Below are 11,347 nucleotides of genomic sequence, written 5' to 3'. Positions count from 1 at the left end.
GGGTAGGTTGGGGCAGGGAAGGGGGCGGCTGGGGCCGAGCCGCTCGTGTTTCACATCACGTCAGGGCTGAGGAATTTCCTCTGCTCTGGGGGTGCCTCGCAGAGAAAAAGGGGGAGGCTTTAAGGTTAGCTGGGGATGAATAATAGCCAAAGAGAGGGATTAGAAGTGTTACCCAGGGGCTGCTGTTTACAAGCAAACCCTCCTGCTGAGAGCAACAGGGGGAAGTAGGATGCATCGGGGTGATGGTGGGGATGCCATGTGCCACCCACATCCCTTCCCCGGGAGCACAGCAGGGTGATCACCCCCAGCCTCTGAGAGATTTTTGTTCCCAGCATCAGCGAGGTCCCAGCAGCCAGTCCCCTGCACACATGGCATGTCCTGGGGTGCCTAGCCTGGCTTCTCAAAAGTGTCCTTCTGTGGCGCTGGGAGGTTTCCCACCCTTCTGTTGCCCTGAGTTGCAGACACCCAGATCATTCCCTGTGCACAGGCAGGAGAATCCACCAAAGGATTTGTGTCACCCCCTGGAGAAAGAACAGGGAGAAGGGATAGGGGGAGTGGGGAGGGGGCACAGAGACACAGCCTGAGAGCAGTGCCCAGGCGTGGGGCTTGTACCCTGCTGGGCGATGGGAGCAAACTCTGGACCTGGGCATCTTCTGGCATCATCCCACCATCTCCTGAGCTGGGGCCCAGCTTTTATCCCAAAACATTTCATTTTCATTTCCCCTTTATTGTTATCCTGGGTGATGCAAGGTCAAGGTGGGGAGGAATAAAGGGAACCACATTTCTCCTGTGTTATTCCATATCATCCTCCATCTCTTAGGACAGCTGGGAAGGGTTATTTTTGCAGGGTGGAAGTGCAGCCTCCAAGCTTGGCCCAGTGAAACTGCAGGATCCAACCCAGCAGCCCACCCTGGGATAATGGCAGAGACACTGGAATGTGCTGTGGGCAACTGGGCTCCACTTCCAGGGTGTGTGTGCTAGGGACAGGCGTTAATCCCTGATTTAGCCCAGGGAAACTGAGGCACAGGGGGGCCAGGAAGCCCCTGTGAGGCTGGAGTGGGGAAATGGGCTTATTCCACCCCATAAAGGGGATGAAAGGGCAAGGGGAAAATGTGTCTGGAATCAGCTAAATGCTGTTTGGAGGAGGCTGAGCTGGTGCACCTGCATTCTTGGCCACTCGAGCCCAGGTGAGACCTCTGATCTTGCCTGGAGACTTGGACCTGGCCCAGCGACAGCACCAGGGACTGGCACCACTGCGGGGACACAAAATTCATCTGTGCCCCAGGCTCGGGCTGAGCTCAGCCCCACTTGCCCCGCTTAACAGGTTTCTTTCTGCAGAGCATTTGCACAAGAAAATCACCTTTTAAAGGTTATAGAACAAACGGTGGTGACTAACTGCTGACAGGAGGGTGCTCAGCTCTCCTCTTCACCCTCAACCCTGCTAAACGCTGCCTATTCCCAGGTACATTCCTGGCATTGCTCCGTCTTGGAGCGCAGGGAGGGCCCTGACCCCCTGAGCATGGGAAAAATGCCTGTCTGTGTGCGGTGAAGGAGGTGCAAATAGTGCGGGGTGAGGAGGTCAGCCGGGAAATCCCTTTCATCTTCTCCCGGGCCTTTGCCGACACGCGGCCGGGGAGCTCGTGGGGAGAGCGGGAAAGGATTTTGTCTGCAGCTGGAAAAGAGGAGGCTCCAGGGAGGCTCCTGCAGGGACGGATGCTGGTTCCAAGCTGGAAGAAGCTGAATCGCCACACGGGGTGGATGGTGTGGACATGGCCTGGCCAGGTCACAGCGGCGACTCCCGGGATGGGGGATGGATTTGGGGCTCGTCCCCTCGTGCAGCTCAGCGGTCACTGGGACCACGAGGGGGCAAAGGGGCACCCCCACACCCCACAGTGCCCCTGGCACACAGGGGCCAGCTCTCGGTGCTGGTGGATCAGCCCAGTTGTGACTCGGAGGTTCCTGGGTACAGGTCACTGTCCCAGTGTCACCCAGAGAGCTCTGAGTGCCAGAGGGACTGGGACTGGTGCTGTCCTATCCTGGAGAGATCCCAGTGGAAACCCATCCCCAACTCCACGAGACCTGACACTGCTGCAAAGGCTGGGCCTGATTCTGCACCTGGGCTGCTGCAGTAGGGAAAAAGTCTCCTGGCACGAGCATAATAAAATGCAGGTCTTGCCCTTCCTGTTTGGCAAAAACCTCCTGAGTGGAAAAGTGGGGAACCCCGGAGGAGCCCGGGAGATGCGGGGCCATCCCGTCCTCTGCCACAGACCCGCTGCATTCTGGCCCTCCTTTCTATCTCTGTATCCCACCTGGACAATGACGAACCTCTCCCTGCGGTTTGAACTCTGCCATCTCCCTCCCAGCAGCCTCTACCCCCCCCCCCGGGCCATGGTCGTCATCGCTGTCACCTGCCCTTGTTGGCCAAGGGAGGAGTCCCAGCGCAGCCCAGCCCCGTGCGTGCCGAGCCGGATCCAGTCTGGCTTCCAGGAATCGGGGCTGTGGCGGGCGGCTGCGGATGACAGCTGGTGCCGTGAGTGGCATCCGCTTGTCCTGATGTGCTCACGTCCCGATCCACCCGTTTCCTAAAGCACCCACTGCTCTGTCGGACTCATCTCTCCCCAGGCGCTCCTGCTGCCTTTACCCAGCGTGGGACGAGGGCTTCTCCTCCCTGCACAAAGCAGATGGTAAAACACGGACTAACAAGATCAGAGATTAATCTGCACTTTGCTTCCAAATCTCATAATGGTGTAATTATTCCCAGTATCGGGGAGGAGCAGGCTCCAGGCTCCTGCTTCCTCCTGGGCCACTTTGCATGGCAGGATGGTGCCAGGGGGTCGGATCCTGCCCTGCTGCAGGGCACCGTTACTTTGCTGGGGCTGCCCAGTGTCCTACTGGTTTCTGGCCTCCAGTTCAGTGTACAGTGGGAGGTGCTGGGAGAGGCCCAGGCGTGTGGGAGCAGCTCCCCATCACACCCCACATCCCAGTCCAGCCTTGCACTGGGGTGATCGTCCTCGTGTCGGGGCAGCCCAGCGGGAAACACATCCTAGAGCACCTTTCCCTCCCCCCTGGCATGGCACAGGAGCAAACCCAGTGGGTGACTCCCAGTTCCTACCAGTAAGAGTCCCTGGGGTGGAGCTGGGGTGCTGCTGATGTGAAGCTGCTCTGAACCCTGCACAGGAGCCAGGTGGCATCAGCACGATCTGCTACTGCCCCAGCACCATCTCTTGATTTTGTGGGGGAGAAAACGGGGGAAATCCCGCATTTAGGGCTGCATGTGTGGCCATTGGCTCCCAATTCCTGGGTGGCCGGTGGCACGGCCCCATTATCAGCAGGCCTGGGCTGTTTGCTGGAAAAGGGCGGCAGCGGGGCTGGGTGACCCCACACTTCCTTCCTTTCCTGGAAGCCGTTCGCTCCGAGTGTGACGCCCCGTGCTCTGATAACCAGCTGCTTTCACAACATGAGCGCGGGGCCGGGCTCACTCTCTGCTCTGTCACCATCCTTCCCGCCCACCTTCCTTCACCTGCCTTCCCTGCCTCAGTTTCCCCCCTTCCCTGAGGTGGGAACACAGCCCTGAGCACTGCAAGAGTGCCAGGATATATTTCACTGCGGGGGGTAATGAAGTGTGTTTGGCCTCAGCCTCACTGTCCGTCTGTCCATCCATCCATCCATTCATCCATCCATCCATCCATCCATCCATCCATCCATCTACCTGAGTACTGAGGGCTGTGCTGGGAACTCCCTTTGCAGCACTTGGACTGGGGGAATGAGGAGAAGTGGGGGGTCCTTCACCGCCTTGGGAGCACCCAGGAAAGGCTCATGAGCTGAACCACGGAGCTGCACTTGTGGCCATGCACTCCGTGGTCCCCCCGTTCCCTGGGATGGATGGAGGAGCTCAGTGCAAGGTGCAGGATGGGACAGGAGTGGGTTGGGGGGTTCTTGGTCCCCCTGTGCCCAGGGCAGAGCAGCTGGTGGCTCCTGTGTGCACAGAGGGGCTGAGAAATCACAGCCGCCTTTGAAGGGAAGTGGTGGGCAGGGTCCTGCCTCAGTCAGGTGTACCCGGCCCAGTTCCCTCCCTGCATGGTGGCAGGTCCCTGCACGTCACAGGAGCCACTGCTGCGGGTCAGGGAGGGACAGGCTGAGGGGGAAACTGAGGCAGTGCTGGCAAGTGCCACGACTTGCCTGAGCCCTTCTGAACCCAGCAGCCCTGCCTGCTCCCTGGACACTGGTTTGCAGCTCTGAGGGCTGTGTGGAGCCAGGCTGCTGCTAACAGGGTTTGGATGTGGGCTTGACAGGGGCTGGTGCTCAAATCCTCCCAAACCCCATTGGGATCCACTCTGAACTACCCTGTTTAAGGATCACCATCAGGGTCTGGGCTTCCAGGGTCCTCCCTGCGAGGCCGGTGCATGGCTGAGCTCGGCTCCTTGGCCCGTCCAAGGAGGAAGTTTGCAGGCTGGATTCCAGCGGGCAGGTAAACAGCAGCCAGATGGGACCCAGATACCTGCCCAGAGGTACCCGCCAAGCTGGGTTTGCACAGCCCCGATGCTTATTTGCTCTAGGGAGGGCTTTTCCCTCTGTTGGACGTCAGCAGCCGTGCCAGGACGTCACCTCAGCAGCTCTGCCGGGCTCCTCCGTCACGCTCCTGGCCAGGTGCCTGCATCCGGGGCGCTACTGCGGCCTGGCAAGGCTGTTCAAAGTGTCACCCCCAACCTCACCTCCCACAGCCTGGCACCAGCACATGCCCAGGGATCCTCCAACACAGCCAAAAAGGCTGGGGGTCTTCAGGTGCCCAGGTGCGCTGGGCTGGGGGGCCCTGGCCTCATGGGACTCCTTGGCAGGGGTGAGGGGTTGCGGCTGACTCCCTCAGTTCAGGCAGCAGAGGTGGCTGGCAGAGGATGCCAGGCATGCCCTGGCACATGTGCTGGAGCACCTTGCACACAGCCGTGGTCTGTGGTGCCACCGGGATGCTCCCAGCCCTGGTTTCGAGATCCTGTCCTGGCTCATCCAGCTTGCCCAGCTCACTCTTGTGCCGCCACACCCAGCAGCCTTCCCTGCTCCCGGGGGAAACTGAGGCATGGGAATGGCAGGATTGATGCAGGGACATGGAGTGAAGCTGCTGAGGGAAGGTCACGGAGCATCACCCACCCAGGGGACCACAGCACTCTCCACTCCGGGGTGCTGCTGTGCTACCCAGAGCCCCGGGGCTGCATCACCCCTGGCCACTGGAAGCTGCCAGGCTGATTCTTCTCCCAGGTTTCCATCACTCCCCCATCACTGCAGGCCCGAGGTGGGGCAGCTCTGGGGCTCAGTGCCCACCACACTTCCCTGCTCTTTGCGTGGTGATGAACAATGCAGAGCCCAGCCCGGAGCGCTCCTCGCTGCCGCAGGATGAGAACCCGCGGGGGCTGCTCCCTTCGGCTGCCGGGGCATGGAGGGGAAATGCCGGGTCAGGACCCCGTCAGCGTGTGTTTACTGTGTCAGGAGAAGCCGTAAATTCACTCGGTTTAATTGAAAGCCGGTGCTGTGGGTTTGGCTTAATCCACCCTCCTCCTCCTCCTCCATTAGATAACGTCTCGCTGAAACCACTTTGCAAACTCACGGCATTCCTGTGTGCTGAGCACCGGGCAGGCCCTGGCCCCAGCCACGGCCACGGCCACAGCTCGTGAGCCTCGGGGCCACCTCGCTGCCACCAGCTCCGCTCCTCCACACTCATCCTGCCCCAGTGCCAGCTGCAGAGAGCTGACCCACTCGTGACATGAAACACGGGTGGCAATAGAACAGGATGGCTGAGGGTGGTGGGATGCAGAAAGATGCAGAATTGTGCTGGGGAAGCACCCTGAGGGAAGCCAGGAGCTGATTCAAAGGGCTCAAGTTGAAAAGATAAAGGAAAATTCTTTGGGTGGGGGGAAATCCGAGCAGTGGATGGGCTGGGATGTTCCCAAAAAGATCTGGTGGGGAGAAGCAGTGTGAACCCTCTCATGTCTGTGCATCAGAGGGGTCACTCCCCACTGCTTCTCCTCACCCCTACAAAGGGAAACTGATTCACAGAGCTGGGCAGTGCTCGGGGAGCTCTCAGAGTCGGGGCTGCACGGGGGCTGTTTGTGGGGAGCCTGTTCCTCTTCGGGGTTCTGCAGAACCAGCATAGGAGGAAGCGCTCAGGCCACAGAGAGGTCAGTTTGCCAGAGCAGGTCCTGTCATGAGCTCTGTCCCCTGTCCCCATCCTCTGGTGGGGCCACCCGGGGGGACCCCGCTGCCTCCCCGTGCTCCCGAGGGGCCGAGGAACCCCGGCATCCGCCGCGGGGGGAAATTCGCTTTGCCAGCGGAGTTCAGGCAGAGGCCAGGGGCGGCGAGGGCTGTCGGGGTGTCCCGCGGCCGCCGCTGACCTGCGAGGAATGCTGTGAGTCACCGGGAAAGCATCCCCACGCCGCCAGCCCCTCGCCGAGCCTCCTGCCGCTGGCCACCGGAGGCTGCGTGTCCTGCACCTCGGGCTTTGGGGGGCGCAGCTCCCGGACACACCGTTAGACCCCGCAAAAGCACCCGGGGCACGGGCAGTGCCCAGCCAGGGGCTGAAGAAGCTCGACTCCATCCCGACTCTGCGGTCACCCCGGCGCACGGGCAGGGACAGCGCAGGCGGGCCGGGAGCCATCCCCAGCTCCGGAGGCCAGACATGAACTCAGCTTCTCCACGAGGGAAGAGGTGACGTGATGCTGGGAGGTCACCCGGGGCCGGCTGTCCCAGCCCAGTGCTCGGGGCTCTCCCTTTCGGCCACCTCCGTCCCCTCCGGCCAGCGGGAAATTCTCCCGGAGGCGGCTCCTGCTCCGCTCCTTCCCCCAAGGAAGCCGGTGTTTTAGACTTTATCAGCTCACGGCAGATTCGTGCCCGGCGTTGCGGAGGAGAGAAAGACTTTTTCCCACTGCGCCTTATCGAGGCGCTGAGGCTCGGACGTTGCATTGTTTCTGGTCATGCTGCAAAATTAAAGAAGCAAACGGCGTTTTGGGGGAGAATGGCAAATTCCTGGAAGATTATCTGAGCATGGCACCTGCCCCTGCTGTGGGGCAGTGGGAGGTGCCATGGGGCCAAGAGTGGGAATCCCAGGAGGAGACAAATCCCAGAGCATCCATCCCTCTGTTGGTGAACAGCCTGCCCAGCTGTGCCCTCACAGCCTCCACAGCTGGATATATCCTAACGGCGAGGAACGTGTGTTTTTAAAGAGGTCTCAGCCCCGAGCCTCTCCCGGGCACTGGGAGGATACTGGAGGACATAGGCTGCAGTGGGAGCTGCTATGCTGAGGAGGCACCGGCCTCGAGAGCAGCCGCTGCCTTTGCTTCCATGCAATAAAACCCAACGGCTTATTGAAGGGACAAGTGTGAGACAGAAGGAACCTGGTGCCACCCCCTGCCTGTCCCCAGCACTAGGGCAGGACACCCAGGAGGTGGCAGAAGGGATCAGCTGGGGGTAGAAGGATGGTGTGACCTCGGGGGAAGCAGGTGGGATCGTGAAGCGCATGTGGTGCCCTCCCAGCAGCCGGAGCTCATCTTCCCTGCCCGGGGCATCGCTGTCCCCAGGGTGCCACCCCAAGGGTCACTTCAGCACCCCCATCCCTCCTGCCCCACACCACTGCTCATCCTCCCAGGAAGAGCAAAGACCTGATGCTCTTGTGACACCTAATGGCAGCTGCAGTTATCAGACACAGCGCCCTCCCAGGAAGGACCATCTCGCCGTGGAGCTGCAGATCAACGGGTGCTCTGTTCCCAGTGCTGGTACTCCTGGGCCTAGACAGGGCTGCCAGAGGGGTTTGGGAGACGGAAATATCAGCCCTGGGAAAGACAAGCCCAGGAGTTGTTTTTCACCCCATTCCTTACATAAACGCTGACTGTGATGTGCTGAGTGTCCTTTTGTCTCCTCCCAGGGACTTCTGACCCCTTCCAACTCCCAATGGTGCATGTAGAGCCAAGAAGAGCCAGGCAGGTGCACAGACAGGAGAAACTCCCACTGTTGCTCCTCAATCCTCTCTCAACACCATGGGAGAGGCAGGACCTGCCCACAACCACAGCACCATACATCGGAGAATCCACACCTAAACACCACACAGCAGCCCCAACTCCCCAGATCCTGCTGCTGGGGGAACACCCTGATAAATCCAGCCCTGTCCCTGCCCTCGGATCACAGCACCAAAACCTCAGATCAGAGGGTGCCACAAGGTTGTATCACAGAGGTCGGAAAACTGGATCAGTCTTGAACTCATCACCAAGGAGATCAAACCCTTTGGGTTACCCAGGACCACCAACCCCAGACCCTCCTGTGTCACATCCCTCATGTCCCTCTTTGCTCTGATCCTGCAGTGCTCCAGACACTTTCCAGACCCTCATCCCACATGGACCAGACCCGCAGCCCCTCAGACCCCGCTGGGGCCATGGAGGCTACAGGACTCCCTTCCTCTGATGGCAGAGCAGGATCCTGCCTCCAGACTCTGTTATTTTCTGCTTGGTTCATCCAGACCAGCCCAGGGATTGGCAACCCAAGGGGCTGCAAGGTCCTTTTGCGCCTCCCCACACCCTCCTGCCGAGCCAGGACCACCCGTGGGGCAGGGCGTGTGGGTGATGGACCCACAAGTTTCTGGGAATTTAGCTGCCAGACCACATGCCACGCTCACCACTACTTCTGTTCCTGGGAAGAGATGTATCAGGGACGTGAGCAGCACCCATGGGTGGCCACAGACAGCGCTACAGGCAGGAGCGGGAAACTGAGGCACGGAGCAGGTACCTGGCTGCCTGTGGTGTCATCACAGCTGTTTGAAGAAAACACAAGTACTGAAGGAGCCAGCAAACCCAGGAGTTGCCCCTGGACCTGGGAAAGCATCTTCTGGACTGGATCAGACTCCAGAGGATGCAGCCCCGGAGCCTCCTCCCTGCTCCCCCTGAATTTCCACCCACCTTCAGGCTATTTTTCCTCACTGAAGTGGCTCTTTGCAGGGCTGCTGGCAGAGGGGGGCACTGGCTTTAAGTGTATTTGATGGATAATTCCTCATTACTCTAATGCATTTGCAAGCTGGGATAATTGATGGATGTTTAACAGGATGTGTTTCCGACAGTGGCTGGAGAAATGGACTCCCATTACTCCACAAACGTTTCTTTTTACCATTGAACTCCTTTGTTTCAATTGATCCTCGCCTTTCCCATCACTTGCTACTCATTAATAATCCCCAAAGCAGCTGCTCCCCCCATCCAGCTCCTCCCAACCTGCGATGCCGGAGGCTTTAGCAGGGGTTTGCAAGCAGATCTGGGCATTGCTGCAGTTTTATAATAAACAAGATTTTTTTCCTCCCCAAAGTGAGGCAGAACCCGAACAAGAGCAGGCAGGGCACGCCTGGGGTATCGCCCGGCTCCATCAGACGGATACAAGCTGCTAATCAGGGGCAATTTGGGGTGAAGAGGGGGAGCTGGCTGGTCAGTGGGGCTGAGCTGAGCCCAAGGGAGAGGTCGCCCTTTGGGGCTGGTATCAGCCCAAGCCAGGCTTGGAGCTGAGCCCTGCTCTGCCTGCAGAGCTTTTATCTGCAGCTCCCTCTGCTCGGGAAGGGCAGCCAGGGGTTATCGGCTCTGCCTGTCCCCAGAGCAGGGTCCCTGTCCCCACCCTGCAGAGCCACCCAGGGGGCTGAGGTGGAGGGGAGCTCTCACGCTTGCTAAGCTGCTGGCCAGGAGCAGCCTGGCATTTAATACCCCTGGGATTTGCTCAATAGAGCCCTTGGCATGGCTGTGGCAAACAGGGCTCCTTCCACTCCAGAGTCACCCCAGGCATGCCTGTGGCCCTGCCCCGAAGCTGGGGGCACTGAAGCCCCCATGTTCCAGGTTGCCAGGAGCCAGCAGTGCCAGGGGGATACTGAGGAGCTTTTCCCCATGGTGCTGAACTGTTCCCACCCCCAATCCTGGTGCATCCCAAACCAAGGTGCTCCCTTGATGCTCCCCTGTACCCTCAGGGCAATGCTCCCATCTGTGTCCCTGCTGCAGCCCCATCCTTGGCCACTCTCACCCTCAAACCTGGCTTTGGAGCTCACTCTTCCCCTCCATGCTCCAGCCTTGCACCATCCCTCACATCTTCACTTCTCCTTCCCAGTTCCCCCAGAGTTGCAGACAGACCTGCAGCCTCTCCTCTCTCTCACCCCAACACCACTGTGGCAGGAGCTTGCACTGCTGCTCACACCACGTACCTGCCATGATCTGAGCTCACCTGCAGCATCCTTCATCCTTTGCCCATCCACATCTTGACCAGGATGAAGCACAAGAGCCTTGGCATGGGAGAAGAGCATGACAGGCTTGGCTTAAGGCAGAATTTAAGAGGGGAAAAAAAAAAAAAAAAAAAAAGAAAAGAGAAAAAACCCAAAGTCCATAGAGAAGAAAATAAGCTGGGCCTGCACAGGGGTTGTATAGACCTGAGTGGGTGGAAAGAAGGAGATCAGGCTGGATTCAGTTCAGCTGGGATGGGACAAGACTGTGGGACCTGCAAGAGGGAGTGGCTGAGATGGAGTGAGGGGAATGGGGGGCCCACAGGAGATGTTCCTGCCCTGGGCTGCACTTGGGGGTCCCAAGGGACCCTGTCCCAGGGCAGGAACCCACCTGGAGGAGCCCACACTGCTGGGACCAGTGAGAGCAGCAAAAGCCTCAGTCCCAAATGGTTGAACCATGAGACTGAGCCCCTGCGCTCCCCAAACCATGGGCTGAGAGCAAACTGGGGCCATGACTGATTCTCCCCACATCCCTGTGCCAGGAAACACTCCCTGCTCCTCTGCACAGCCTGGGGAGGCAATAACCTGCTTTGGGGGGGCTTCCTTTAAGGTCTCAGCTCAGGAGGATCTGGAGGTGACGGCTCCAGATCACAGCTCATGTCCACCATCCTGTGTAGGATTAACACCCTGAGAAGGGAGGAGACCCCTCTTGCTGCAGACAAGGTGCTGAGCAGGTGCGGGACAGAGGGACTCCAGGGACCGGGATTTGTCATTGCTCCCATAAAGCACATCCCAGGCAGGTGCCTAGAGCAGGTTCATGCCCTGGGGATGCCCCTGTGACTCTGTAGCTGCCCCATGAACACCCCTGGTCTGTCCCTGCCCATAATGGAGCATTTCTGAGTCAGGACAAGCAAACCCCGGGCACACCTGGGGGGTCCAGATCAGCAGCCAAACCCAGCTCTGATCCCCTCCCGAACTGCAGAGCTGGTCTTAAATCATCGCGGGAAGGCTGGTAAAAGCCTCAGTGCCTTCAAGCATGAAATACAAAGCACTCACCACCCCCTTTCAGCCTCTTCCCTGAGTGCCCGGCTCACCGCATGAAACCTTTTATATCCCCCCTCCCCGTTTTCC

This window comes from Parus major, chromosome 26 (genome assembly GCF_001522545.3).
Source record: "Parus major isolate Abel chromosome 26, Parus_major1.1, whole genome shotgun sequence".
In the NCBI taxonomy this organism is placed as follows: Eukaryota; Metazoa; Chordata; class Aves; order Passeriformes; family Paridae; genus Parus; species Parus major.
The sequence above is the reverse complement of the archived record's forward strand: the minus strand, read 5'-3'. Positions refer to the sequence as shown.